Here is a 27,896-nt window from a genome sequence, read left to right as displayed (position 1 = left end):
GCCAAAGCAAGCAAAAAATTGTGGGAAGGTCTCACCGAGATTTGAACTCGGATCGCTGCATTCAAAGTCCAAAGTGCTGACCATTACACCATGAGACCATAGCCAAATTTTCCGACGCCGGGAATCGAACCCGGGCCTCCTGGGTGAGAGCCAGGTATCCTAGCCACTAGACCACGCCGGAACGGAGTAACACGCTGCACAAGTTGGCTTCAATCAGTGCGAATGCTCTGCTATGGCATCTAAAATATTCGCCAAAGCAAGCAAAAAATTGTGGGAAGGTCTCACCGAGATTTGAACTCGGATCGCTGGATTCAAAGTTCTGACCATTACACCATGAGACCATATCCAAATTTTCCGACGCCGGGAATCGAACCCGGGCCTCCTGGGTGAGGGCCAGGTATCCTAGCCACTAGACCACGCCGGAACGGAGTAACACGCTGCGCAAGTTGGCTTCAATCAGTGCGAATGCTCTGCTATGGCATCTAAAATATTCGCCAAAGCAAGCAAAAAATTGTGGGAAGGTCTCACCGAGATTTGAACTCGGATCGCTGCATTCAAAGTCCAAAGTGCTGACCATTACACCATGAGATCATAGCCAAATTTTCCGACGCCGGGAATCGAACCCGGGCCTCCTGGGTGAGAGCCAGGTATCCTAGCCACTAGACCACGCCGGAACGGAGTAACACGCTGCGAAAGTTGACTTCAATCAGTGCGAATGCTCTGCTATGGCATCTAATATACGTCAAAGCAGCTAAAAAATGGCGGAAAGGTCTCACCGAGATTTGAACCCGCATCGCTTGATTCAAAGTCCAAAGCGCTGACCATTACACCATGAGACCATAGCCAAATTTTCCGACGCCGGGAATCGAACCCGGGCCTCCTGGGTGAGAGCCAGGTATCCTAGCCACTAGACCACGCCGGAACGGAGTCAAACGCTGCGCAAGTTGGCTTCAATCAGTGCGAATGCTCTGCTATGGTACCTAATATTCGCAAAAGCAAGTAAAAGATTGTGGAAAGGTCTCACCGAGACCTCACTTGAACTCGGATTGGTCTCACTTTGAACTCGGATTGCTGGATTCCAAGTTCTGACCATCACACCATGAGACCATATCCAAATTTTCCGACCCCGGGAATCGAACCCGGGCCTCCTGTGTGAGAGCCAGGTATCCTAGCCACTAGACCACGCCGGAACGGAGTAACACGCTGCGAAAGTTGACTTCAATCAGTGCAAATGCTCTGCTATGGCATCTAAAATATTCGCCAAAGCAAGCAAAAAATTGTGGGAAGGTCTCAACGAGATTTGAACTCGGATCACTGCATTCAAAGTCCAAAGTGCTGACCATTACACCATGAGACCATAGCCAAATTTTCCGACGCCGGGAATCGAACCCGGGCCTCCTGGGTGAGAGCCAGGTATCCTAGCCACTAGACTACGCCGGAACTTTTTTTTGTTTTTTTTTATTTATTGCCTGTTAGCGATACAATACGGAAAAAAAAACATGGAATGACTACATTCACAATTTTGAAATCAAAGCAAAACCACATTCACAATAAAATGAGGCGATAAAAACACCGGCTGTATTACACATTATACAGCTTGGTTAAAGGTATTTTGTTGTCGTGAGGTGGTCAAAGATCCATAGCCATTCTGGGGGCTCGCATAAAGACCTATATGCGTCACGTACATATACAATATTTTCAACAAAATACTCTTTTGCTGGTCGTGCAACTTGGTCTGCATTTCTGACCGCCATTCGCGTCCTCCAGAGACTGTGCATGCACAACAACATTATTAGGTCGTACGGCACCATCTCTGTTTGCTCAACAGGCAGAAACCTTATCCCGAAAGGCGTTAATGGCAAATCTTTTTTGAGAGTTCTCTGTAGGATGTCCCATAAGAATATGGAATCCCAGCAATTCAAGAAAATATGCTCTATTGTCTCTGGCTTTTTACAAATGATGCAGTTGACGCTCCCAGGCACAAAGATACCTTTTTCCTGGAGCCAAGGTTTGACAGGTAGTGTGCCGCAGTGTTACATAAAGAAGAAAGTTTTTGTAGAAGCCTTCACAGGAAAACCTTTTACACGTTTCAGCACATTCCGCTCTTGTCCTAAATGGTATGCTGAACGATAAATCGGTGTAGGGCACATGACATAAATAAGGTCCTTGTAAAGCTTCTTTTTGGAAACATCTGACAGATAATCTACTGAAAAATGCGCTCTCAGAAAACGGACACTATCCACAACTTCACGCATAAATCCTTTCACAGCTACATTACGAAGCGTGTGTGACGTAACAATAAAATCCGGCAATGCATCACACAATCGCAGTTGAATAACAGTGCGCAAGAACGCGTCACTTTGGTCGCGAAAAAACACAAATCTCGACACGACCTGTTTCAAGAACAAATGAGATAAACCTACACCTCCATTCCCCACCGCATGAAATAAGTTTACACGACTCATCCTTTCCCAACCAGATGCCCACAAAAAAACAGCAAATATTCTGTGCAATTTCTGCACACAAATTCTTGACATACACAGCACTTGTAACATATAAAACACTTTCGCTACCAAAAACAAGTTACACACCGTCGCACGGGTGAAAATAGACATACTTCGTCCGCCCCACTTTGATGTTTGCGCTTTCATTTTTTCAGTTGGCTCTGCCCACTGGCTCGTTGCATCTTTATAATATTGAAGCGGAACACCAAGGTAGCTGGATGGCACAGTTGTGAACTTTATGCTTTCATAGCATTCTGGCTTATCTTCCCATTCTCCGTGCCAGAAACCTAAACACTTCTGCCAGTTTATGGCACTGCCAGTAAAGCTACAAAATTCTTTGGCATCTTTTACTGCTTCTTTAATGCTTGTTTTGTCTCCACAAAAAATTGCAATGTCATCTGCGTAAGACAAGATTTTAATTTCATGCGTCAAGAAACGGAAACCTCGTATATTCTGGTTGTTCTGCACTTTAAGACAAAAAGGTTCCAAGAACATTGCAAATAATAATGCTGAAATCGGATCTCCCTGTTTTACACCAGTTACAACTGATATTCGATCACTTAATGTCTTATTAATTATTAGATTGGTAGTACAATCAGTGTAAGCCATTTTTACCCCATCTAGGACCACCTTGCCAACGTTAGTATATTCCAGTAATCTAAAGATCGCCTCGTGCGCTACCCTATCAAAGGCTTTCTCAAGGTCCAGCTGTACCATCGCCACGTTCCCGCGTACCATATCACAGCACTCCAGTACACTTCGAGCTGTATGAACATTCGTGAAAATTGTCCTCCCCTTTATGCCACATGTTTGGTGTTTACCAACTACCAATGTTATTACACTTTGCAGTCTTTTAGCTAACACTTTCATGAATATCCTGTAATCAACATTTGCAAGGCTTATCGGTCGATATGCTTCCACTGAAAGTAATTTCGAGGGGTCATCTGTTTTAGGTATTAGTACAATATGGCTTGTTTTAAAAGATGGAGGCATTCCACGGCTGTCATACGCTTCATTAATAACATGGTAGAGTATTTCAGCCAATTCCTGTTTAAAAGCTTTGTAGAATGACGCGCCAAGGCCATCAGGCCCAGGCGACTTTCCTACACTTAACTCTTTTATTGCTGTTTCGATTTCATTAACACTAATGGGAGCTTCCAGGGTATTTTTCGCATCGTCGTCCAACCTCGGCATTAGTGGCATAAATTCTGTAAAGAAGCCTTCGTGTACAGGTGTCTTACACCCCAGCAAACCCGTGTATCTTTCAACAAATGCTGTCTGGATCACATTTTGATCAGTCGTGACTTCATCACGATAGCAAATTCTTTTGATTTCGTTCTTTGCGCCGTAGCATCTTTCGTCTCCCAGTGCACGCTTGGTTGGGGTTTCCCCCAGCCAGAGCCGTTCAGCCCGCGCTCTTATCACGGCCCCTCTATATTTTTCAGCTTCCATGGCTTCCATCTTTCTTTTAACTTCTTTAATCTCTTTTGAAAACAGCCCAGGTATTGTGGTTTCAGCATTTAAAAGATAGTGCAGAGTATTTCGCAGTTCTTTTTCTTCCTGTTTAGATTTGTGCCGCAGTGCGCATGCTCTATCAATTGCAGTAATTTTAACATCAATTTTAAGTTGTTCCCACAACGCACCAATCCTGTCAGACTTATCAGAGTTAACAGCTTCAATTCTTTCTGTCACTGCCCGCATAAAAGTTTCATCATGTAGCAGCTTTTCGTTAAGCTTCCAAAGATTCCAATTAAACTGTGAAGTTTTTCGTTTCGTGCCTATTTCAAACATGACCAGGCTGTGGTCGCTGAAGCTTACATGCTTTACCATGTATTTGAAGCATAATGGCATAAGGCTTGCTGAAATGTATGCGCGATCTAACCTGGCATGACTCGCACCTTGGAAATGCGTATACTGCACACAATTACCACGCAGTACATCCCCAACATCAAACATATATTTTTCTTGTGTAACTGTGTTCAATAGATCAGCGCTCAAATCTCTAATATGTACATTTTTGACTGTGTCCTCAGGCAAGCATACACAGTTAAAATCACCAAGAAGCACAACTTTCCTTTCACAAGACAAAAACGGTTCAACATACTCGAAGAAAACCTTGCGCTCCCTCTCTCTATTCGGGGCGTAGATGCACAAAAGACGCCACTCAGCTTCATTAAAAGAAAAATCACACAGGACTAGCCGACCATTTTCACTGGTGAGGACTGCTTCCTCTAATATTCCGATACTATTGCGCAAAAAAAGGGCACATCCTCCGGACTTGCCAGCAGCATGACACACACAAACGTTATATCTTGCTTTAAAGGTCTCGACCATCCGGTCTGTTGCTTCCTGACTCTCGATTTTTGTCTCCTGAATAGCCAAAATATCTATGTCATTATCGAGCATTAGGCGACTAACTTGCACTTGCCGTCGTCTTGCTGTCAATCCCCGTACATTCAACGTTGCAATACGAAGTGCAGAAAGATTTGGGTCCATTTTCTTATTTTTTTTTTCCACAATACCTAATACGCTACGCAAAAACAGGCGAGGGAGACTTACATCACCGGTCAGTGTGCACAGCAGGCGGATTCGTCCACACGGGTAATTAGCCCGGCTTCTACCTTGAAGACACTAAACTCAACCAAAGTCTCAACATGATTGTCCTCGTACATACACTTGAACAAGAAGGCAAAAAAGTACCCCCGCTAACGCGGAGGCACTCGCAGCCCTTGCAACCGGTCTGGTGGGACCGTCGGCTTGGGCTTGAAGCTGCTCCTACGAGTGGTCGTTGACTTCAGCGGTGGTGGTCCCACAGCGCTCGTTGGGTCGGAGCAATCCTCGTCGCTAGCCACCTTCTCATGAGGTCTCTTAGTAATGGCTGTTGCCGGTTGACTTCCTTTTTCACTTTTCGGGAGAGCCTCGTTCTCCGAGTCATTCTGCGAAGCCGATGCGCCACCTCCGAGATTTGTTTCCATCTCGGGAGTACTTTCGGGTGTGCTTGGGTGGGACGGTTGTCGGTTTTCGTCCTCCGTTCTTACTTCTTTGTCCTTTTCAGAAGACGCTACAGGCGGGTTCTCTTGCCTGCTCGCCTGATGCCCACTTCCCACAGAAGCTTCTTCGGCGTCGGCCTGGTCCATAAGGTGCTCTTGCACAATGTCGCTTCCACCTGTTCCGGTTACGTTGGCATAGCTGCGTACACACTGGCTCTCCTCGTGGCCATAGCGACGGCAGGCACCGCAGCGCGGTACCCGGCACTCGCGCCGTATGTGACCGGTGCCGTGGCACCGGAGGCAGAGCGGCGCTCTACCAGATACGAATACAAGTGCGTTGTCTTCGCCTATGCGCAACTGGTGCGGCAGGTCTTCGACCGTCAAACCGGACTTCAGGCGCAAGGACACCAAACGTGTGTGCGAGCCCTTCTCGTAACAGCCTGAAACACGCCACTTCTCTTTGGAAATTTCAATAACTTTGCCAAAAGGTGCCAAAGCCGTTCGAACTTCGTCGTCGGGCGTGGTGTGCAGGAGCCAGTGAAGCTTCATCCGCACATCCTGTTTGCACGGGTCAATAACAACGCACCGGTGCTCCTTGACGCTGAACGCCTCGAGGGAAAGTATCTTTTTCTTTGCGTCTTCATCCTTGAAGGTTATCGCCCACACATGATTCATTTGATAGGCCCCAAGGGCCAGCACTTCCGGCATAAGCTGTACTCTGACAAGCGCATCGCGAAAATGTTCTACGCGATACGGTCTTGCTTTTAAGTCTCCGTGCAAAAACACTGTCTTAGAAACCGTCATACCTGAAGGCAGATGAGGCAAAACAAGCTGGTATTCCTGTGTAGTCGACTCCGTAAACCTGATTCCACGGCCCTGCTGGGCCGCTTCAACCGCCCCAACGGAGCAAGACATTCTGCGACCGTACCGTACGGTAGCCGGAAGTAGAATCCACTAGACCACGCCGGAACGGAGTAACACGCTGCGCAAGTTGGCTTCAATCAGTGCGAATGCTCTGCTATGGCATCTAAAATATTCGCCAAAGCAAGCAAACAATTGTGGGAAGGTCTCACCGAGATTTGAACTCGGATCGCTGGATTCAAAGTTCTGACCGTTACATCATGAGACCATATCCAAATTTTCCGACGCCGTGAATCGAACCCGGGCCTCCTGGGTGAGAGCCAGGTGTCCTAGCCACTAGACCACGCCGGAACGGAGTAACACGCTGCGCAAGTTGGCTTCAATCAGTGCGAACGCTCTGCTATGGTACCTAAAATATTCGTCAAAGCAAGTAAAAAATTGTGGAAAGGTCTCACCGAGATTTGAACTCGGATCGCTCGATTCAAAGTCCTGACCATTACACCATGAGACCATAGCCAAATTTTCCGACGCCGGGAATCGAACCCGGGCCTCCTGGGTGAGAGCCAGGTATCCTAGCCACTAGACCACGCCGGAACGGAGTAACACGCTGCACAAGTTGGCTTCAATCAGTGCGAATGCTCTGCTATGGCATCTAAAATATTCGCCAAAGCAAGCAAAAAATTGTGGGAAGGTCTCACCGAGATTTGAACTCGGATCGCTGGATTCAAAGTTCTGACCAGTACACCATGAGACCATATCCAAATTTTCCGACGCCGGGAATCGAACCCGGGCCTCCTGGGTGAGGGCCAGGTATCCTAGCCACTAGACCACGCCGGAACGGAGTAGCACGCTGCGCAAGTTGGCTTCAATCAGTGCGAATGCTCTGCTATGGCATCTAAAATATTCGCCAAAGCAAGCAAAAAATTGTGGGAAGGTCTCACCGAGATTTGAACTCGGATCGCTGCATTCAAAGTCCAAAGTGCTGACCATTACACCATGAGACCATAGCCAAATTTTCCGACGCCGGGAATCGAACCCGGGCCTCCTGGGTGAGAGCCAGGTATCCTAGCCACTAGACCACGCCGGAACGGAGTAAAACGCTGCGCAAGTTGGCTTCAATCAGTGCGAATGCTCTGCTATGGCATCTAAAATATTCGCCAAAGCAAGCAAAAAATTGTGGGAAGGTCTCACCGAGATTTGAACTCGGATTGCTGGATTCCAAGTTCTGACCATCACACCATGAGACCATATCCAAATTTTCCGACGCCGGGAATCGAACCCGGGCCTCCTGGGTGAGAGCCAGGTATCCTAGCCACTAGACCACGCCGGAACGGAGTAACACGCTGCGCAAGTTGGCTTCAATCAGTGCGAATGCTCTGCTATGGCATCTAAAATATTCGCCAAAGCAAGCAAACAATTGTGGGAAGGTCTCACCGACATTTGAACTCGGATCGCTGGATTCAAAGTTCTGACCGTTACATCATGAGACCATATCCAAATTTTCCGACGCCGGGAATCGAACCCGGGCCTCCTGGGTGAGAGCCAGGTATCCTAGCCACTAGACCACGCCGGAACGGAGTAAAACGCTGCGCAAGTTGGCTTCAATCAGTGCGAATGCTCTGCTATGGCATCTAATATACGTCAAAGCAGCTAAAAAATGGCGGAAAGGTCTCACCGAGATTTGAACCCGCATCGCTTGATTCAAAGTCCAAAGCGCTGACCATTACACCATGAGACCATAGCCAAATTTTCCGACGCCGGGAATCGAACCCGGGCCTCCTGGGTGAGAGCCAGGTATCCTAGCCACTAGACCACGCCGGAACGGAGTCAAACGCTGCGCAAGTTGGCTTCAATCAGTGCGAATGCTCTGCTATGGTACCTAATATTCGCAAAAGCAAGTAAAAGATTGTGGAAAGGTCTCACCGAGACCTCACTTGAACTCGGATTGGTCTCACTTTGAACTCGGATTGCTGGATTCCAAGTGCTGACCATTACACCATGAGACCATAGCCAAATTTTCCGACGCCGGGAATCGAACCCGGGCCTCCTGGGTGAGAGCCAGGTATCCTAGCCACTAGACTACGCCGGAACGGAGTAACACGCTGCGCAAGTTGGCTTCAATCAGTGCGAATGCTCTGCTATGGCATCTAAAATATTCGCCAAAGCAAGCAAAAAATACTGGAAAGGTCTCACCGAGATTTGAACTCGGATCACTGGATTCAAAGTCCAAAGTGCTGACCATTACACCATGAGACCATAGCCAAATTTTCCGACGCCGTGAATTGAACCCGGGCCTCCTGGGTGAGAGCCAGGTGTCCTAGCCACTAGACCACGCCGGAACGGAGTAACACGCTGCGCAAGTTGGCTTCAATCAGTGCGAACGCTCTGCTATGGTACCTAAAATATTCGTCAAAGCAAGTAAAAAATTGTGGAAAGGTCTCACCGAGATTTGAACTCGGATCGCTCGATTCAAAGTCCTGACCATTACACCATGAGACCATAGCCAAATTTTCCGACGCCGGGAATCGAACCCGGGCCTCCTGGGTGAGAGCCAGGTATCCTAGCCACTAGACCACGCCGGAACGGAGTAACACGCTGCACAAGTTGGCTTCAATCAGTGCGAATGCTCTGCTATGGCATCTAAAATATTCGCCAAAGCAAGCAAAAAATTGTGGGAAGGTCTCACCGAGATTTGAACTCGGATCGCTGGATTCAAAGTTCTGACCAGTACACCATGAGACCATATCCAAATTTTCCGACGCCGGGAATCGAACCCGGGCCTCCTGGGTGAGGGCCAGGTATCCTAGCCACTAGACCACGCCGGAACGGAGTAGCACGCTGCGCAAGTTGGCTTCAATCAGTGCGAATGCTCTGCTATGGCATCTAAAATATTCGCCAAAGCAAGCAAAAAATTGTGGGAAGGTCTCACCGAGATTTGAACTCGGATCGCTGCATTCAAAGTCCAAAGTGCTGACCATTACACCATGAGACCATAGCCAAATTTTCCGACGCCGGGAATCGAACCCGGGCCTCCTGGGTGAGAGCCAGGTATCCTAGCCACTAGACCACGCCGGAACGGAGTAAAACGCTGCGCAAGTTGGCTTCAATCAGTGCGAATGCTCTGCTATGGCATCTAAAATATTCGCCAAAGCAAGCAAAAAATTGTGGGAAGGTCTCACCGAGATTTGAACTCGGATTGCTGGATTCCAAGTTCTGACCATCACACCATGAGACCATATCCAAATTTTCCGACGCCGGGAATCGAACCCGGGCCTCCTGGGTGAGAGCCAGGTATCCTAGCCACTAGACCACGCCGGAACGGAGTAACACGCTGCGCAAGTTGGCTTCAATCAGTGCGAATGCTCTGCTATGGCATCTAAAATATTCGCCAAAGCAAGCAAACAATTGTGGGAAGGTCTCACCGAGATTTGAACTCGGATCGCTGGATTCAAAGTTCTGACCGTTACATCATGAGACCATATCCAAATTTTCCGACGCCGGGAATCGAACCCGGGCCTCCTGGGTGAGAGCCAGGTATCCTAACCACTAGACCACGCCGGAACGGAGTAACACGCTGCGAAAGTTGACTTCAATCAGTGCGAATGCTCTGCTATGGCATCTAATACACGTCAAAGCAGCTAAAAAATTGCGGGAAAGTCTCACCGAGATTTGAACTCGGATCGCTGGATTCAAAGTCCAAAGTGCTGACCATTACACCATGAGACCATAGCCAAATTTTCCCACGCCGGGAATCGAAACCGGGCCTCCTGGGTGAGAGCCAGGTATCCTAGCCACTAGACCACGCCAGAATTTTTTTTTTCTTCATTGCATGGAATTATCGGTACTGGCAAACCAATGCAGTTGCATTACATATGAACATACAAGAGAAACAAATTCACAGTATGCAGTCCAATGACAGTTCAAAATTCTGGCAAACAAACACAAGCGTCACGACGCGAAATCCATTCAGGGACGGGATCATATGTAGCTACCACACTACGGACTTGAGCAGTCTCTTCTCGGAAGATAGACCTTGTCGAGCAAGGTGGCTCGGTATGTCTGTCGATCATTCGACTTCTCCATAATGAATAAAGTCCTAATAACATAAACAAATCATATGGTGTATTACTGGCTGTCTTTTTGAACGGAAGGAACCGGATACCAAAACATGTGAGAAGAAAGTCTTTTTTGATAGTTTTTTGTAAGCTGTCCCAAAAAAGAAATGCGTCACGACAAAGTATAAAGCAATGTTCTATTGTCTCGGGTTGATTGCAAAGTCTACAATTTGAATTCCATGGTACATACACTCCTTTTTCCTGAAGCCACGTTTTAACTGGCAGTGTGGAGGTGTGCAGCTTGAAGAAAAACATTTTCGCTGCTGGTGCTATGCACATTCTACGGACACGGCAAAGAACATCTTGACCAAACAGAGACAGATACGGCTTTCGGTACAGAGGTTCAGGGAAAAGGTTATCTATAAGTGCTACATTTAATGATGTGCGATTAACGGTAAACAAATATTCAAGGTTGAATCTGGTTTTTAAGAATGAAATAGTGTCGACAAGTTCCTTTAAGAAGCCCCATAACGGTAGTTCCTGAGCAAAGTTTGTCGTGACAAAAAGAAAAGGGAGGTGTGACGCAAGACGTGCTCGATTAACTGCGAGAAGGAATGGATGACGGACATTTTTAAGGTAAAATAAGCGCATGACCAATTGTCGCACAAACAAATGCACAAGACCCAGGCCTCCCTATTCAAGCGGGAGAAAAAGGTTGTCCCTTCTCATGGCTTCCCATGATGAATGCCAAATAAAACATGCAAATATTCTATGAAATGCCTGGACATGGACACGTGAGCAGTGCAAGACCTGCAGAACATAAAGAAGCTTAGAAGCGAGAAATGTATTGCATGCCTTAGCTCTCGCAAAAATCGAAAGGTGACATCCTTGCCAGGTTGTAACCTTTCGATGGATAGTGGTTATCGTGGACGTCCAATGAGGTCCACTATTACGGAAGTTATCGAGAGGTACTCCAAGATATCTCAACGGAGACTGATTCCAATGAATATTCGCGAATACAGAGGGAGTGAGCGCCCACATGCCTAGCCAAAAGCCTCTACTTTTGTCAAAATTTACAGTAGCTCCTGCAGTCTCACAGAAACGCAGGGGTCGTCGTCTTTCTTGTGTGTGTTGTTTTTTGGCGCAAAATATTTTCAGTATGCAGGGTAGCGTTTATTGCCTTCGTAATGCTTGGCTTATCAACGCAAAAGAACGCAATGTCATCTGCATAAGCTAGCACTTCAATTTCCTCATCGGCATACATGTATCCTTTAAGGCTCGAGTCGCAAACCACGCTTAAGCAAAGCGGTTCTAAGTATATGGCGAAGAGTGACTGTACTTGACGAACGGATGACTGTACTTGTATTATATCTGAGAGTGTACGGTTCACAATTAACTTTGTGGTGCAATGTTTATAACAAAGTGTTATACCATTATATAATACATCCCCTAACTGAAGATGTCGCAATAGTTGGAACAAAAATTCGTGTTGAACCTTATCAAAGGCTTTGGCGAGGTCAAGCTGGAGAAGAGCTACTTGATCCGTACTACCCTCTGTGCACTCAAGGACTGAACGTGCGATATGAACATTTGTCTGTATAGAGTGGCCTCGAATTCCGCATGCTTGATGATCATCTACTAATTTTGTTGTGACTGTCTGCAATCTATTTGTCAGTATTTTTGCAAATATCTTGTAATCCACGTTAAATAACGATATCGGCCTATATCCGTTTACTCTCTTTATTGTTTCATCATCAGTGCTTTTTGGTATTAAGGTTGTGTGGCCCTGATAGAAAGATGGAGGAAGCTCACCATATTGATAGGCTTCCTCCAAAAGCTGCTCCAGAAAAGGACACAGGAATTCCTGAAATTTTATATAATATTCAGCACTAAGGCCATCAGGACCAGGCGTCTTGTTCTTCTGCAGCGTTTCGACGGCAAAATTAATTTCTTCTCGAGTTATTGGCCCATCAACGCTGAGTCGATCATCTTCTTCTAAGCGTGGCATAAGCGAAATAAACTGATCAGCGTTTTCTTCGTATCCATTCTGAGGCTTAACTGCAGCGAAAAGAACTTTATAGTGAGCTTCAAATGGCTTATTATTTGGGACGTGTCTGTGTATATAGACCCACCAGACTCAATTTCTAATATTTGCTTGGAAAGCGCGTATCGCTTCTCATCCCCGAGAGCCCTTTTTGTGGGCTATTCCTCTGTGAAGCGAGTTGTGCGTGAACTGTTAGATATGGGGCTGTTTCCTGTGCCTACTTCCGAGTTCCCCAGACCACATCGAATCGCGCCACTGCTAAGTAAGGAATGCAGAAACATGGATGACACATTCCTGAGGCAAGACACGTGCAAACAAGTTGGCGGCCCCCACTTCGTGTGCTCCGCGGTCGCTATTCACTGCTTGACTCTTCCAGAAAAGCGAGGGGATAGCCCGGCACTGTTGGAAGTGGGTCCCGGACCAAGACGGCGCTATTGTACCGGGTCGGCCTGACGGCGGTAATTCGCCGTGACAACCAGACGGTGCGGAAGTCCGCAAGGCAAGGCCGCGGTGGGGGGGGGGGTACCACGGCGACTCTCTTCGCCGGGTGTGACACCACTGCCCGGGCGCCTACCATTGGCTGAAAATGGCGTCATCTGAGCGGACTCTCTCATTGGCCGAACATGATGCGACTTCCAGTGCTCGAAGGGTTTAAAAAGAAGCATTCCAGAGAGACCAGAGCATTCCCTGATTCACCTCTCTCGAACTTCTTGCCGCGGGCCGCAGCGTCCGAGTTGCTGCCGGCCCGTAATGACTGTACGACTGTTACTTGAGTCTCACCTCTCTGTACATAATGTAAAATAAACCTTCCCAAGTTTTGTTTCATCCCGAAGTCCGTCCCTCAACCCTTACAGAACGCACCATTGCTCCTTTGTACACTTCCGTCTCATATTTCTGTATTTGTGCGCGAACTGTGTTTATTTGATCGCTATACAACCCTGGTTCCTGGCTTTCGAAAGCGTGCAGCTTGTGAAGTAGATCATGAAGGTAATGCTTTTCAGCTTTATTTTTTCTTTGAGACAGCTCACATGAAATGGCAATCGCCTCATTTTTTACTCTATTTTTGAACATTTCCCATTGAGCAAACAAAGGAAGCTGTTGACATTGTGTTATTTCTAGCCATAATTCTTTCACTTTGTTTACAAAACTTTCCTCTCGCAAAAGTTGTGTATTAAGTTTCCACAGTTCCCAGTTTGGAGCAAACCTGCGAAATTTTCGCGGACCCCATGAAACAGCTACTAAACAGTGGTCTGTGAAAAATACAGGCTTCACGGGGTAGTTGTGAATGTTAGACCAGAGATTCGTCGAAACATACACACGATCAAGTCGAGCATGGGAGACGTCTTGAAAGTGCGTGAACCGCACCGAAGATGGTGTGTAGGCGCCCACGTCTACTAGATTGTGATCTTCGGTTAACTGATGCAGGAAAGTAGCACTTGCATCATAACGATTAGTTAGGTATGAGTGGTCTCTGGAATGACAAACACAGTTGAAGTCTCCCAACAGTACCAAATCTCTGTCAGTATCTGGGAGCGGGACAAGTGAGAGGAAGAAAGCCTTCCTGTCACTCACTTTTGAGGGAGCATAAACGCAAATAAACCGCCAATTACGGGAATGAAAACAGAGGTCACAGCATATAAGGCGGCCTTCCCCATCAACACGCAGCGACAATGAAGAATGATTTAACTGCTTTCTGACTAACAAAAAGCATCCAGCGGAAGCACCACATGCTTGGCTAATACACACCTCGTAATCAGGTTGAAAAGTTTGCAGCGCCAGGTTGACATCACCAGCAGACGATATCTTTGTCTCTTGCACTGCACCAACATCAACTTCATGTTGCCTAAGCACGTGTAGTAACTGCTGCTGACGCCTTATATCCCCCACGTACGTTGAGTGTCGCTACACATAAGGGGAGGGTGAAGGCGGTAGCCATTTTGCTCACCTAAAGCTTTTGTGTTTCATCGCCCCACAGGTAAATCTGTGGTCTTGCGCCCTTTGGACTTTGTCACCAGGAGAGGGAGTTCGCTGAGCACTAGGAGACACTTTCTCGCGCGCCTGTAGTGCACTTTCCGTTGCTTCGTCGTTGCATGGTGCCGGACGTTTCCTTGCCTGACTTATCGCCTCTTCCTCTTCTTTCTTGTCATCGGGGGCTTTTCTTTAAGGCTTGCTAGGCCAGGTGGGCAAACTGAGTCATCCTCGCCGGTAGCTTCGCTAGTATTACTTGAGCTGTTGTGACTGGTTGGCATTGGCTTCAAGGACTCCTGGTCCTCGTCCTTAATGCCACCTGTAGTCTCTCCGGTGGCATCTACTACCTCTGTAGAATCCATGAGATGGTCCAGATGTGGCTCGTCTGCGCTATATTGCCCAGAACGAAGCTTATTGGCGTAGGTGGACACGCAGGCGTCCGCTGAATGACCAAATCGGTGGCACTGTAAGCATCTCGGTGTTCTGCATTGCCGTCGAACGTGTCCCACGCGCTTGCAACGAAGGCACAGCGGAGGCCTACCGGGGATAAGTACAAGGCACTGGTGTCCATAAATGGACATAATGTGCGGTATTGAGGTTACGGTGATAGTGTCCTTGAGCACCAAGACCTCCCGGTTTGTTGTCACCCACTGTTCCATGCCAGTGCATCTCCATACTTCTCTCTCCACCGACTTCACCTGACCATAGGCCTGGAACGCCTCTTCAACGCGTCGTGGTTCAAGGTGAGGTGGAAGCCATAGTAATTTAAGCTTGATGTTTTTAGTCTCCGGATCTATCACCATGCAGCCCTTTGACACGGAGCTCACCACAGGCGACGAGAGTCTGTTTTGCCGCACTACTAGCGCAAGTAACCATCCATACATGGCTCATTTGATACTGTCCGACACCGACAATATCTGAAGTATTCACTACCTCAAGCAGAGCGTCTCGGAAGTCGGGAGCACGGTATGGTCTGCCACTCAAGTCCGCATGAAGGAAGATAGAATTCAAAACATCGTTACCGGTTGGTAGACGCGGGAGGACAACTTTGTAGCTTGCATCTTCGTTCAAAAACGGCGTCGACGATCCTCGGCCTGGGGCCGATACGCTGTTTCCAGCAGAGAGCATTTTGGAGCACAGCCGTTCCACACGGCTTCTTCTTCTTCTTCAAGACGCTGCGCAAGGTGGCTTCAATCAGTGCGAATGAAATTGTGGGAAGGTCTCACCGATATTTGAAATCGCATCGCTGGATTCAAAGTCCAGAGTGCTGACCATTACACCATGAGACCATAACCAAACATTCCGACGCTGGGAATCGAACCCGGCCTTCCAGGGTGTGAGCCAGGTGTCCTAGCCACTAGACCACGTCGGAGCGATGCAATGCGTTGCGCAAGGTGGCTTCCACGGGTGCGAATGCTCCGTTATTGCAGCTAATATATGCCAAAGCAAAAAAATCGTAAAGAGCTCTCCTTGATCTGTAGCAGCGGCTAACTTTTATCCGGGGCTACAGACAAGACCGACATTGAAGTGGCCTGAGGAGGAGATTCGCGGGTGGCTACGCATTGTTTGTGGAGTTCATCGAAGGTTTGACGGAGACTGACGAGTTCAGACACTGTTACCGGATTTCGGGCCAACAACATCTGGAACGCGGCATCTTCAATGCCTTTTAAGATATGCCTGATCTTCTCGGCATCAGCCATTGTTACGTGAATGCGGTCACAGAGGTCGACAACATCTGCTACATAACTTGCAAATGTGTATCCACTCTGTTGCGCACGACCACGTAAAGGTTGCTCAGCGCGAAGCTTGCGAATGGTAGGGTGCCCGAATAGCTCCGTCATTTTAGTTTTGAAAACCGTCCACTTCGTTAGATCACGTTCATGGTTGTGGTGCCACACGCTGTCGACACCGTTCAGATAAAACGACGCTTAATTCAGTTTTTTGGTGTCGTTCCACTGTTTGTGGATGCTTACCCGGTCGCAGTCAGCGAGTCTTCCTTATACCGGACTACCGCGGTCTGGCCTGGCCCGCTGCGTCAACCCAACCCACCCATCTCCAGCGGTACAACAGACCATGACGAAGAAGACGGGCTGCAGTGTCTGATCGCGAAGTTCCAAATTTCCTGTTGTGCCCCAGCAGCTCCAACAATTGTAAAGGGGGTTTATTGGGGTCGTAGAATAGCAGCGACATGCGCAGTACCAGCAGGTAGGGCCCAGCCAGAAAGCGAACTGGGTCCGAGCCGCGCGATGGCAACATGGCTTTTCAGCGTGCCGATCTTCCTGACAATTTATTTATTTATTTATTTATTTATTTATTTATTTATTTATTTATTTATTTATTTATTTATTTATTTTGTAGCCATGAAGACGGGCGTGTGCTTCAGGCGCATCGTCAGCGCCTCACTCGAGAACAGAGCTCGCGCGCTCGGTGTCCGACCCTTGATCAACAGACCTGCCTGTGTATCGTGCAACATTCTGGCTTGTTAATTAAACCGCCTATATTTTGGTGGAGGTTGCTACGTTTTCCCCAACGCTGGAACTCCGCAGTGGGAAATTGCCACCCATGATGCCTGAAGACGCAAGCCAAACACCACCGCCGGCCTCGCCCACGCTTCTCTATCCCGGTTCGCTGCGTCAGCGTAATTCAGCCATCTTCAGCGGCTGCGACGAAAACGACGTCGAAGACTGGCTCTCATCCTATTCTTAAAAATCATGGGGAAGGATATACAATAGATAACATTAGGCCAATTGCGCTAACCTCAAATTTGGTTAAATTAATTGAAAGAATTCTATATGCCCGCATGATTAAATTTATGCAGAACAAGGACTTTTTGCTTAGCCCCTGCCAAATTGGATTCCGACCATCATGTTCAATTTGGCATGCTCACGTGGATCTAGAAAGCAGAATAAAATTAGCACGGCGACAGAGGCAAATAGGTGCTCTTGTGACATTAGACATTTCCAAAGCCTACGACAGTGTAGAACACTTTATTTTATTAGATATATTGCGAAATCTAGAGATTCCAAATTACTTTTCAAACTGGATTGGTGAATTTTTAAATGGAAGAACATTTTACTGCAGTCTGAGAGGCGTTTCCTCGAGTATATATAATCAATCGCGAGGTGTTCCACAAGGAGCTGTCACTTCACCGTTACTATTTAATATTCTGATGTGTTCCATTCCTCTACATCAAGAAGTACAAACATACGTATACGCGGATGACATTGCTTTCTTTGCATCAGACAGTGATATTCACTCTCTATATTATCGACTACAAAACTACCTCAACGCCATAGAAACCTGGTTAAACAAAATTCACCTTTCACTTAACGTTAGAAAATGCTCGATATTGGTTTTCCCTCTTAACAATCCCGTTAATATATCGATATCCTATCGCCTCGAGACTATACCTCAAGTGGAGTCGGTGAAATACTTAGGTGTAGTATATGACGGTTCCCTCAGCTGGCTCGGCCATATTGACCATATAGTTAAAAAAGGAGTGCGAGCAGTTGGTATGCTACGTAAGCTGTGCAACAGTCGGTCCGGAATGCGGAGAGATCCACTTTTAATAATATACAAAATGTATGTACGGCCCATTTTAGAATTTGGATGTGTTTTATTTTCTGGTGCTCGAGCTTATAAATTACGTCCCCTTGTTCTACTTGAGCGGGAAGCCCTACGACTGTGTTGCGGGTTACCGAAATATGTTGCCAATAACATATTGCACCAAGAAGTCAGGTTGCCCTCAATATTGTGTAGATTTCGGTTACTGACGGTGCAAACAGTATTAAAATTGTATGAATCCCCTATTACAAGAATGAAATGCATATTCATTTCCCAGCCTGCACTTTTCTTCGGAGTACATTGGCATCGTTTTCATACACCACAGGTGGTCTTCGCACAAACATTGATAAATCCCTTAAATGTACGTCTATGGGAGGTACCGCCTATTTGTGATGTGCGAGAGAACCTACAGATTATATATGATGACATCTACCCAAATAATGCAAAACATCTCCCTTATAATATATTAAACGGCTTATTACAGGACCATTTATTGAGTTTATCTATAAGTACGGTCATTGCGACAGACGCCTCACAGTGTGAAGAAAAATCTGGAATTGGCATTTTCTCTCCCGCTCTAGACTGGTCATTTGCAATCAGGATTCCGGACTTCTATTCCGTATTTTTGGCTGAATTTCTAGCTGTAGTCCTAGCCTTACGCAAACTAAATTTTTCAACATCGGTGGTAGTAATTATAACAGATTCTTTATCCTTATGTTCCTCGCTCACAGCAAATGGTGTCACTAACCTTTTACGTACATTTCATTTTCTAGTGCCTGCCCACATAAATTTAATTAGATTGCTTTGGGTGCCTGGACATAAAGGATTAGTCATGAACGAAATGGCTGACAGTCTCACGAGAGAGGCCCTCAGTGGCCCTGTATTACCATTACTTCCTACAATAGCTTACCTGACGACTACAAGATTCAGGAGATACACAATTACTCAAGACTTTTTGAACCCAGCTGTAGCTAATTTTTCAGAATATCGACACCTCCTATTCCCTTGGCCCAAAAATTCCTTTCACACCAGAAAAACTGAAGTCATCTTTACCCGATTACGTTGTCGAATACCAAAATTAAACTTCTATCGTCACAGGGCTGGTCTGGTGCCCTCCCCTCTGTGCCCAGTCTGTGGAGAAGATGAAACAATAGATCATTTTTTCATATTCTGCCGCCGTTTCACTTCTTTAAGAAAAAATCTAGAATTAAGATTTACACAGCTTGGTTTGAGCTTTTCAATTATAAATATCCTTTCCCTAGGAGCCTCCTCTCTTGGAAAGTGCCACAGGGATATTTGCTCAACCGTGGAGGATTTTATAAGTTCTACAAAGAGATTGTCTTGAATTCTTAAAGATTTTATTTTTGTTCATTTTCTCCAGTTAGCTTTACCAATTTCAGTCTTTTAATAAAGATAGCCTAATTTCACCCAAATCTTGGCCAATCCCCCACAGTGGGTGTGCGCCATCGCATAAGGAGTACCATACCATACCATACCATCCTATGAAAGCGTGAGTACCCACAACAAATGGGACGACGCTCATAAGTTGAACAACGCGGTCTTCTACCTCACGGGCGTCGCGAACGTGTGGTTCCGCAACCACGAATCCCACCTTCGCACCTGGTCAAATTTCAAGGCGACCTTCAGGCCAAGTTTTCGGTCGGCCCGCGGTGCGAAAGCTTCGTGCCGAAGAGCGCTTGCACAACTGTTCCTAGCAGCCCGCTGAGAACTTCACCAACCACATAGAAGACATCGTCGACCTTTGCAAACGCGTCAATGCATCAGTGACCGAATCCGATAAGATCCGTCGTATCTTGAAGAGCATTGTAGATGACGCGTTTCAAATCCTCCTATCAAAAAACCTGCAGACCGTCGTCGAAATCGATTATCTTTGTCAGAGTTACGATGAACTCCGCAGACAACGTCTCCTAACCCGGCGTTCTTCCACGCAGGATGTCTCTGTTTCTAGCTTAACTGCAGCTCCCGACCACGGCCCCCGGCTCTGTGAGATCAAAGAGTTCGTCCGTGCCGAAGTCGCTCGGCATCTGTCTCTACTGTCTGCCGTTCCAAGCTCTATGCCATCTTTTACTCCAAACCTGCGACAAATGATACAGGAGCAAGTATCTGAGGCTATTCTGTCCCCGCGTGCACTGTTGCCATCGCCTGAACCTGTAAAAATACGCTGAAGTTGTAGCGAGGACCGTGCTACCGACGTTCTCGCCACCACAGCCCGCTGTACTATCACGTCCGCCAGCGTTTCCCATCAGGATACCAGCCAACACTGGACCATGGCGCACGTCCGACAACCGCCCAATATGCTTCTACTGCGGCATACTTGGTCATGTGGCACGGTTCTGTCGCCGTCAACTCAACCCGAGTTGACCAACCTGCGCCATCGTACGCCCCTCGAATTCCGTTCTTCTTGTCGACTCGTGAGTCAGGCCCGACTTCTCAACGCACCGCAAGCCCTGACTACGAGCGCCGCTCGCCATCTCCCCGACGCCGTTCGCTTTCGCCAATGCGCCGTCGTCCGACTCCTACCGAAAAGGAAAACTAGTCGCCGCAGTTCCCGAGGCAAGAACTGCGTCTATGTCGAACAGCACAGAGTCTCGCTATTCTCCGACGAACGTTACTGAAGTATCTGTAGATGGAACTGTCGCACTTGCGCTAGTTGACACAGTAGCCGCCGTTTCTGTAATTAGCAAAGAACTTTGTCGCTCCCTCAGAAAAGTAGTGACGCCCTTGTCTGCCCTGTCGCTCCGTACAGCAAGTGCACAGCACATTACCCCTGTTGCTGCATGCAGTACCCGCATCACCATTCAAAGACTCATGTACACAGTCGAATTTGTTGTTCTGTCATCACGCTCATACGACATCGTCTTGGGGTGGGACTTCCTTTCCAATAACAAGGCCGTCATTGACTGTTCTCGCGCCGAATCGAATTTTCGCCGCTTCCTGACGCCCAACTTGATGATGCTAATGATTCCGGCGCCAAGCTGCTTGTTGCTGACGACATTACGGTACCTCCGCACTAATCAGTGATTTCAACTACCTGTTCGAACGATGTTACAGATGACACTACTCTTTTTACACCGTTGCATATTTTTGTTCATCGACGATCTTTTCTTCCCTTCGCTGTCCTCACTGTCAACGGGAGCTTCACTCATATGCTTGTCTCCAACGATTATGCCTCGCCCCTCACTTTGCGTCGCGGTGAGTGCCTTGGACGTTTTGAGCGCATCGACTCTACGACCAACTTCGATGCCCCTCTTGATGGCACCTACTCCGAGATCAGTACATTGGCTTGTTGCCCTGCTTTCCCCCTGTCTCCGCCGGACGTCTTCGACAGTTCTATGAATACCAACCTGATCCCCGCACAATGTTCCCAGCTTCTCAACCTTCTTCATAAGTACTCTTCTACATTCAAGTGTCAACAAGTGACTTTGGGCCGCACATCGACGGTGTACGTATCACGAGATCGATACGGGCGCCCACGCTCCGCTGCGCCAGCGACCTTATCGTGTGTCACCCACAGAGCGCCGTGCTATGGAAGACCAAGTTAGCGATATGCTTCAGCGCGGAGTTGTTCAACCTTCTAACAGTCCCTGGGCGTCCCCTGTAGTCCTTGTGAATAAAAAGGCTGGGTCCATCCAATTTTGCGTTGGCCACCGCCGTCTTAACAAGATACCGCGCAGAGATGTATATCCTTTGCCGCGCGTTGACGACGCCCTTGATTCTTTGGAAGGCGCGGAGTACTTTTCCTCACTCGCCTTACGGTCTGGCTATTGGCAAGTACCCATGGCACCAGCCGATCGCCAAAAAACAGCTTTTGTAACACCAGACGCCCTGTATGAATTCAACGTTATGCTGTTTGGTCTTTGCAATGCTCCTGCTACTTTTGAACGGATGATGGACGATCTCCTCCGTGGTTTAAAATGGGAGACGTGCTTATGTTACCTTGATGACGTGGTCGTCTTTTCTCCTGACTTCGCCTCTCATCTGTGCCGTCTTGAGCTGGTCTTGCAGCGCTTGACTAATGCAGGCCTCCAACTCAATATGAAGAAATGTCGCTTTGGAGCCAAGCAACTAACGATACTCGGACACATGGTTTTCAAAGACGGCATTTTACCCAACGCTTCTAAAGTTCGCGCTGTCACCGATTTCCTGAAACGAACGACCCTGAACGAACTTCGAAGCTTCACCGGGCTCTGCCCATACTTGTGTCGTCTTATCAGGAATTTTGCTTCTATCATTGCTCCGTTAACCCACCTTCTGCGAGGCGACATCGGCCTTTCTACCTGGTTCCCAGCTTGTGACAACGTGTTTACAACATTGCGCCGTCTGCTCACATCGCCGCCTGTACTGCGCCATTTCGACCCCGTGTCTCCCACAGTTCACACGGACGCCAGCGGCGTAGGACTTGGTGCTGTCCTCGCTGAGCGCAAAAGTGGATACGGCAAATACGTGGTAGCATACGCCAGCAGTACAATAACCAAGGCCGAATCTAATTACTTCGTAATTGAAAAGAAGTGCTTACCTATAATTAGGACCCTTGGAAAATTTCGACCATACTTGCACCGCGGCCGTCCCTTCGATGTCGTAGCCGACCATCACGCCATATGTTGGCTGTCGACACTGAAAGTCCCATCAGGCCGCCTTGCCAGCGGGGTCCTCCGGTTACAAGACTCCGACATGTGCGTTGTCTATCGGTCTGGCCGCAAACACACCGACGCCGACGCTCTCTCTCGCTCCCCCACGTCAAGTGACACGACTGGCCTTTCTGCCATCGACTCGGTGTTTTCGTCACCAGCGCTCATCGATATGGCTGCGGAGCAGCGCAAAGATCCGTGGATTGCAGCTCTTTGGATTGCCTATCTGACACCCCGGCTACTCGCGCTTCTCGTGCTCGCTGCCGTCCATCTTCTCACTTTACGGTATGGGATGGACTGCTCTATCGCCGCAGCTACACTTCAAACGGTCGCAAATAGTTGTTCGTCGTCCCTCGCCACCTCCGCGCAGATGTGTGCTCTTTCCATGCAGACCCCCAATGCGCCCACGCTGGCCTCTTCAAAACGTACAGCAGGCCTCTCCGCTTGCGCTTTTATTGGCGTGGGATGTGCAGTTTTCTGCAGAAGTACTTCCGCTCATATTCAGAATGCCAACGCCGCAAGTTTCCTGGCCCCTTGCAGCCAATCCCGTGCCCCTCTCGACCATTCGAACGCGTCGACATCGACCTCTACGGCCCTCTACCCTACACACCTGATGGGAATCACTGGATGGTTGCTTCCGTAGATGACCTCACACGTTATGCAGAAACAGCTGCCCTACCATCAGCCACAGCCCGCGACGTTGCGTCCTTCCTCTTGCAACACTTCGTACTTCGCCATGGTGCACCCCGGGAACTCCTCAGTGACAAAGGACGTGTCCTCCTTTCCGAGGTGGTTAACGCGCTCCTTACTGCTTGCCGTACTGTCCATCGCACCACTACAGCCTATCACCCGCAGACTAACGGCATGAATGAGCGATTCAATCGCACTTTGGGCGATATGCTATCCATATACATTGCGTCCGACCACAGCAACTGGGACCTCTTTTTACCGTATGTGGCCTAGGCATACAACACCGCCTCACAGGCCCACGACATGCTTTTCCCCATTCTTCCTCGTATATGACTTCGAACCTTCCTTCACCTTCGACACGATTCTCCCCTACCGACCTGACCTATCGGTGTGCGCGCCACTGTCTGAAGCTCCCAGATACGCCGAAGAATGCCGCCAGCTAGCCCGCTCTTTTACGACTGAAGACCAATGACAGCAAGAGTTCCGTCGCGATGACGGCTTACACACCAGACACCAAATCATCCAGACACTTTCGTCTGGCCTCGGATACTTTCCACCCCTCCCCGGCCTTTCCTCTAAACTTCTGCCGGTCCCTACCGCGTCGGTCCCTACGGTCCCTACCGCGTCGGGCAACAGACGTCTCCTGTGAATTACCTTGTCGAGCCTCTCACGCTGTCCGCTGACTTAAGGCGCTGTGGAAGTGAGACTGTACACGTGCAGCGACTAAACCTTACTATGACCCGGTTGTCCTCTCCTCCCCTTGAGTCGACAAGATGGCGGCCTCTTCTCCGGGGGGAAGTTGCAGCGAAGACAGGCGTGTGCTTCAGGCGCATCGTCAACGCCTCGCTCGAGAACAGACCTCGCGCGCTCGGTGCCCGACGCTTGATCAACAGACCTGCCTGTGTATCGTGCAACGTTCTGGCTTGTTAATTAAACCGCTTTACGATTTATTAACTTATTTGACTGAACATGATGGTGCTCATCAACTATGAGGGGATATCTGAAAATCGGGTGGCATTTGAGAATGACATATAACGGGCAGCAATTCTAGAAGAAGATGATAATCACAAGAAGATACCGTCAAAGAAAATTCGAAAAAAACAAAATATTTTTAGCTTTCAGTAAACAGAACATCCTTAAAGGCAGACGAAATACCTCTATGACAATAGGTTTCCATGTAAAGGATTGCCTTCTTGTGGCCTCAACACGTGGCTCGTACTGACGAGGTGGGTTGGCCACACTGGCACAACAAAGAAGAAAAGCAGAAAATCAAGCAAGAAATGCCAGATTGCGCAACTTAGCCATACCTAAATTTTGGTTGGGCTTCAGAGAAAGAAACCTTAAGTATGATCGAGCTCTACCCCCCCTACCCCCCTCATATAGAAAATTACGCTACAGCAGCGTAACTTTCCAGACGCTTCAGTGAACTTATCCAGAGCAGCTGTAACAGACCTGTCCTTGGTAGTTAGATGACATGCGCCGAATAGGTTTCATATAGACAAAGTTGATGCTAGACCACTAGTCGGAAGCAGAGGAACGTATATCTGAAAAATGACGTCAGTATCGTCGTAAAGGATGAAGAAGAAGATCGCGTGCTCCCTTTACGGAGTTGCCACCCAAAGCCTGGATCGTGCTGTGTCCGCCGACATCCGGCGTTATTCAGGGCGACTGCATCCAGGACACCATCCCCGCTCGAACGCGCGCACCCACTTATACCCGTGCCTTCGGCCATGTACCTGAACTCGTCTAGCGGACAGTCCCAGCAGGCGCTGGTCGACATTCGGCCGGAAGACGTGCCTTCCTCGAGCCGGCCCCCCCTGCAGCGCCTGGGTGGCCACAAGCGCGCCGTCATCGTCTTCTGCATGGCAGCCGCGGTGCTGGCCTTGCAGGTAAGGCGCGTAAGCGCTGGGCCCGGGTTCGAATCCCCGGCTGCACACGGTGCGGCCGCGCTCGACGAAAGCACTTGTGGTATTCACTTCTGGTATTCACTTAGAAAAAAATGTATTGTTAAACTCGAGTTCACAGAAAGTCTATAAATGTTCTGCTACGAGGTTAATAGAACTTCTGTATAGAGAGTTCGGTCTCGTGTGCTGTGTTTCGTAAATTCGTAACTATTTTCTCCTGGCAGACAACCAATCTGAAAGCTTATGGTTCTCAGAACAAAAGAAAGAATTCGTCGAAGGAATGCCGACGCTATATTTTCGACTCTTCATCTTTTGCGTTAACTGGTAGCTGTTTACGCAGCCATCTTGTCGCGAGCGGCGCACCCATGATATATAGCTCGTCAGGGAATCCAAAATGACACGCCGGCCGCGACAGCAGGCACCGTGCCGACGGATGGCTCGTCGATGCAGTTTTGCATCGGGTTTCCCGGGGTTGAGGATTGGGCGAGTTGGTATTGCATTGTAAAACTGGTACAGCGCTACGTAGAAAGGAAGAAACAAGCTGAGCCGGCCAACTCTGCCTCAACTTTGTCACTGTCAAACCTATTCGGCGCAAGTCACCTAACTGCCAACGACAGGCCTATTACAGCTGCCCTGCGTAAGTTCACTGAAGTGTCTGGAAAGCTACGCAGCTGTAGCGTAATTTTCGACGGGATGCCGCCGCGCACAAGCGCGAAAATGAAGAGCGACGGATGTCTTTGGGAAAAGGGGACCGAGACTGTGCTGGTTTGCTCGGAACACTTCACTCGGGATGAGTTCTTTCTTCTCTGCGAGTAGACCATTGGTTTACTTTTATTTATTTAAAATACCTTGCTGGCGTGTCAAATCGCGGTACTGTGTGCATGTGCGTGCGTGCGTGCGTGCGTGTGTGTGTGTGTGGGTGCGCGCGCACGTGTGTGTGCGCGCGCGCATTATATATATATATATATATATATATATATATATATATATATATATATATATATATATATATATGCAGAGGATTTAATAAATTATAGAATTATAGTAATGTACTCTTAAGCTTCATTTGATGTTGTTCGTTTATAGTTTTCTGCCACAGCGTTACTGTTACTAACGCTTTAAGCACCAGGAATATCCTTGCTAATGTACTTTTGTTTTCGGGCACGGTATGGCAGGAATGATACCTCGGTAAGCCTGATGATCATGACACACATCATGTCGCGAGGCGATATATCGTTTTCATAGCATGCTTTAGTTTAGTGGTGTAAGCAGAGGATGCCGTTTTTTTTTTTTCATTGAACGCGTCGAACTGTCAGTTTATTTCCCTCACAATAAATTTGGAAGCAACTGCTTCAAACAGCGCTCGATCGTCCCAGCTTTGCAGGGTTCGACCGGCCGCACGGCGCCGCTTTAGGTTGCTTTCCGACACTTTGCACACACAGCTAATGTCCATTACAACTGGCTGAATTCATTTCCAAGTCGTGTACTTATAGACTAATGCAACTGACTTTGCCAAAAGAAAACCCTCGCTAAATTTTGGAGACATAAACTTCAGCATAGTGGCTAACCGGGCTTGTTCGCGCCTGCGCCGTGTGTCTCTTTTCTGTGTCCCGTTATTCGCGCCGTTTGTTAAAGAATTGGAAAGATGTTGGAAGAGGCTCAACTTGGTCCGATCAGTCATTACCCGCTTATTTCGCCGGAGTCTGAGAATTCCTACGGGCGGCGGGTGACCGTTGTGTTTCCAAGCCCGAGCCGCACACCTCGAACACTGCGCACTATATACGAGCCCAGAACAAGCGCTATGGTCATGGGACGCGGCCGACCTTGTCACACGCACCAGCTAACTATAAATGAAAGGGTGCGGCCTCGACTCACCAACGGAACTTTCATTTGGTTTTATCCCAAGACACACTGACCGGGTAACACTACAGTTCGTTAGCCTCGTTATATCAGTGCACGATATTCGTATTCAGCTGCTGAAAGCACGGCAGTCGCTATACTGCCTATACATTGTGAGATATGCGTGATAGACAACACGTGTTGCAGGGCAGGGTTGCCTAAGAAGGAAAACAGTCATGTATCGTATTTGCAGCAGTGGAGCGACCCCGCGAACAAGTGCTTGCACCTTTCGCAGAGGCTCGCTACGCGCAAACACTTCCGTTTTTTTTTCTCTTTTTTTTTTTAATGCCCCGCTCGCTTCAAATGGCTTTTGTCTATAAAAAAAAATGACTGATGCGCGGCTCGCTGGGCAGGCTGTACGTTTGCCACGTACAGCTCAACTAGTTCCGCTGTATTGTCGCTGAAATAGTTGAGACCGATCTAAATAAGCTGATAGACAGCAAGGGCCCTTTCGGCTTCGACGAAACACCTCAATTCGGCGCCGTGGGCCGACGCGAAATGTGAGCGCACCATGCACCAAGCGAGAGAGCCGCCGTCAACATGAACTTCGTAGCCATCTTTTCTTTATTTGGACAGTGTTGCCAGCACAAGTCATGGATCCTAGAGTTTCAAACAGCTTGCCGCTTTAACGCTCGTGAACATTTCTTTGTAGCGTCCGCATAGGTGCCGTCTGTTTCGTTCTCCGCCCGTGCAGGTGACGTTAATCCTGACGCTTTTTCGTCCTTCCCGGGTGCGCCCAGAAGAGGCAGTTTCTCTGAAGGCCTTAAT

The 27,896-nt window shown here is 48.1% G+C and overlaps 28 non-coding genes and 1 pseudogene across 28 annotated transcripts; all 29 read right to left on the bottom strand.

Annotated features, from left to right (window-relative positions):
* Positions 1-26: 26 nt before the first annotated feature.
* Positions 27-98, bottom strand: TRNAQ-UUG (transfer RNA glutamine (anticodon UUG)). The gene has a single exon. It is a non-coding gene; the product is annotated as a tRNA-Gln (tRNA).
* An 11-nt stretch (positions 99-109) lies between these two features.
* On the bottom strand, positions 110-181 carry TRNAE-CUC (transfer RNA glutamic acid (anticodon CUC)). The gene has a single exon. It is a non-coding gene; the product is annotated as a tRNA-Glu (tRNA).
* Positions 182-352: 171 nt separating this feature from the next.
* Positions 353-424, bottom strand: TRNAE-CUC (transfer RNA glutamic acid (anticodon CUC)). The gene has a single exon. It is a non-coding gene; the product is annotated as a tRNA-Glu (tRNA).
* A 178-nt stretch (positions 425-602) lies between these two features.
* TRNAE-CUC (transfer RNA glutamic acid (anticodon CUC)) lies at positions 603-674 on the bottom strand. The gene has a single exon. It is a non-coding gene; the product is annotated as a tRNA-Glu (tRNA).
* A 176-nt stretch (positions 675-850) lies between these two features.
* On the bottom strand, positions 851-922 carry TRNAE-CUC (transfer RNA glutamic acid (anticodon CUC)). The gene has a single exon. It is a non-coding gene; the product is annotated as a tRNA-Glu (tRNA).
* Positions 923-1,118: 196 nt separating this feature from the next.
* On the bottom strand, positions 1,119-1,190 carry TRNAE-CUC (transfer RNA glutamic acid (anticodon CUC)). Its single transcript has one exon. It is a non-coding gene; the product is annotated as a tRNA-Glu (tRNA).
* A 95-nt stretch (positions 1,191-1,285) lies between these two features.
* Positions 1,286-1,357, bottom strand: TRNAQ-UUG (transfer RNA glutamine (anticodon UUG)). Its single transcript has one exon. It is a non-coding gene; the product is annotated as a tRNA-Gln (tRNA).
* Positions 1,358-1,368: 11 nt separating this feature from the next.
* Positions 1,369-1,440, bottom strand: TRNAE-CUC (transfer RNA glutamic acid (anticodon CUC)). The gene has a single exon. It is a non-coding gene; the product is annotated as a tRNA-Glu (tRNA).
* A 5,194-nt stretch (positions 1,441-6,634) lies between these two features.
* On the bottom strand, positions 6,635-6,706 carry TRNAE-CUC (transfer RNA glutamic acid (anticodon CUC)). The gene has a single exon. It is a non-coding gene; the product is annotated as a tRNA-Glu (tRNA).
* A 171-nt stretch (positions 6,707-6,877) lies between these two features.
* On the bottom strand, positions 6,878-6,949 carry TRNAE-CUC (transfer RNA glutamic acid (anticodon CUC)). Its single transcript has one exon. It is a non-coding gene; the product is annotated as a tRNA-Glu (tRNA).
* Positions 6,950-7,120: 171 nt separating this feature from the next.
* Positions 7,121-7,192, bottom strand: TRNAE-CUC (transfer RNA glutamic acid (anticodon CUC)). The gene has a single exon. It is a non-coding gene; the product is annotated as a tRNA-Glu (tRNA).
* A 95-nt stretch (positions 7,193-7,287) lies between these two features.
* TRNAQ-UUG (transfer RNA glutamine (anticodon UUG)) lies at positions 7,288-7,359 on the bottom strand. The gene has a single exon. It is a non-coding gene; the product is annotated as a tRNA-Gln (tRNA).
* An 11-nt stretch (positions 7,360-7,370) lies between these two features.
* TRNAE-CUC (transfer RNA glutamic acid (anticodon CUC)) lies at positions 7,371-7,442 on the bottom strand. Its single transcript has one exon. It is a non-coding gene; the product is annotated as a tRNA-Glu (tRNA).
* Positions 7,443-7,613: 171 nt separating this feature from the next.
* Positions 7,614-7,685, bottom strand: TRNAE-CUC (transfer RNA glutamic acid (anticodon CUC)). The gene has a single exon. It is a non-coding gene; the product is annotated as a tRNA-Glu (tRNA).
* Positions 7,686-7,856: 171 nt separating this feature from the next.
* On the bottom strand, positions 7,857-7,928 carry TRNAE-CUC (transfer RNA glutamic acid (anticodon CUC)). Its single transcript has one exon. It is a non-coding gene; the product is annotated as a tRNA-Glu (tRNA).
* A 176-nt stretch (positions 7,929-8,104) lies between these two features.
* On the bottom strand, positions 8,105-8,176 carry TRNAE-CUC (transfer RNA glutamic acid (anticodon CUC)). The gene has a single exon. It is a non-coding gene; the product is annotated as a tRNA-Glu (tRNA).
* Positions 8,177-8,372: 196 nt separating this feature from the next.
* On the bottom strand, positions 8,373-8,444 carry TRNAE-CUC (transfer RNA glutamic acid (anticodon CUC)). Its single transcript has one exon. It is a non-coding gene; the product is annotated as a tRNA-Glu (tRNA).
* A 95-nt stretch (positions 8,445-8,539) lies between these two features.
* On the bottom strand, positions 8,540-8,611 carry TRNAQ-UUG (transfer RNA glutamine (anticodon UUG)). Its single transcript has one exon. It is a non-coding gene; the product is annotated as a tRNA-Gln (tRNA).
* An 11-nt stretch (positions 8,612-8,622) lies between these two features.
* TRNAE-CUC (transfer RNA glutamic acid (anticodon CUC)) lies at positions 8,623-8,694 on the bottom strand. Its single transcript has one exon. It is a non-coding gene; the product is annotated as a tRNA-Glu (tRNA).
* Positions 8,695-8,865: 171 nt separating this feature from the next.
* On the bottom strand, positions 8,866-8,937 carry TRNAE-CUC (transfer RNA glutamic acid (anticodon CUC)). The gene has a single exon. It is a non-coding gene; the product is annotated as a tRNA-Glu (tRNA).
* A 171-nt stretch (positions 8,938-9,108) lies between these two features.
* Positions 9,109-9,180, bottom strand: TRNAE-CUC (transfer RNA glutamic acid (anticodon CUC)). The gene has a single exon. It is a non-coding gene; the product is annotated as a tRNA-Glu (tRNA).
* A 95-nt stretch (positions 9,181-9,275) lies between these two features.
* Positions 9,276-9,347, bottom strand: TRNAQ-UUG (transfer RNA glutamine (anticodon UUG)). The gene has a single exon. It is a non-coding gene; the product is annotated as a tRNA-Gln (tRNA).
* Positions 9,348-9,358: 11 nt separating this feature from the next.
* On the bottom strand, positions 9,359-9,430 carry TRNAE-CUC (transfer RNA glutamic acid (anticodon CUC)). Its single transcript has one exon. It is a non-coding gene; the product is annotated as a tRNA-Glu (tRNA).
* Positions 9,431-9,601: 171 nt separating this feature from the next.
* Positions 9,602-9,673, bottom strand: TRNAE-CUC (transfer RNA glutamic acid (anticodon CUC)). Its single transcript has one exon. It is a non-coding gene; the product is annotated as a tRNA-Glu (tRNA).
* Positions 9,674-9,844: 171 nt separating this feature from the next.
* TRNAE-CUC (transfer RNA glutamic acid (anticodon CUC)) lies at positions 9,845-9,916 on the bottom strand. The gene has a single exon. It is a non-coding gene; the product is annotated as a tRNA-Glu (tRNA).
* A 93-nt stretch (positions 9,917-10,009) lies between these two features.
* On the bottom strand, positions 10,010-10,081 carry TRNAQ-UUG (transfer RNA glutamine (anticodon UUG)). Its single transcript has one exon. It is a non-coding gene; the product is annotated as a tRNA-Gln (tRNA).
* Positions 10,082-10,092: 11 nt separating this feature from the next.
* TRNAE-CUC (transfer RNA glutamic acid (anticodon CUC)) lies at positions 10,093-10,164 on the bottom strand. The gene has a single exon. It is a non-coding gene; the product is annotated as a tRNA-Glu (tRNA).
* A 111-nt stretch (positions 10,165-10,275) lies between these two features.
* LOC126534945 (uncharacterized) lies at positions 10,276-11,451 on the bottom strand (annotated as a pseudogene).
* Positions 11,452-15,722: 4,271 nt separating this feature from the next.
* TRNAV-CAC (transfer RNA valine (anticodon CAC)) lies at positions 15,723-15,794 on the bottom strand. The gene has a single exon. It is a non-coding gene; the product is annotated as a tRNA-Val (tRNA).
* Positions 15,795-27,896: the final 12,102 nt, after the last annotated feature.

This window comes from Dermacentor andersoni, chromosome 7 (genome assembly GCF_023375885.2).
Source record: "Dermacentor andersoni chromosome 7, qqDerAnde1_hic_scaffold, whole genome shotgun sequence".
NCBI lineage: Eukaryota > Metazoa > Arthropoda > Arachnida > Ixodida > Ixodidae > Dermacentor > Dermacentor andersoni.
This window is presented reverse-complemented; position numbering and strand designations above follow the sequence as displayed.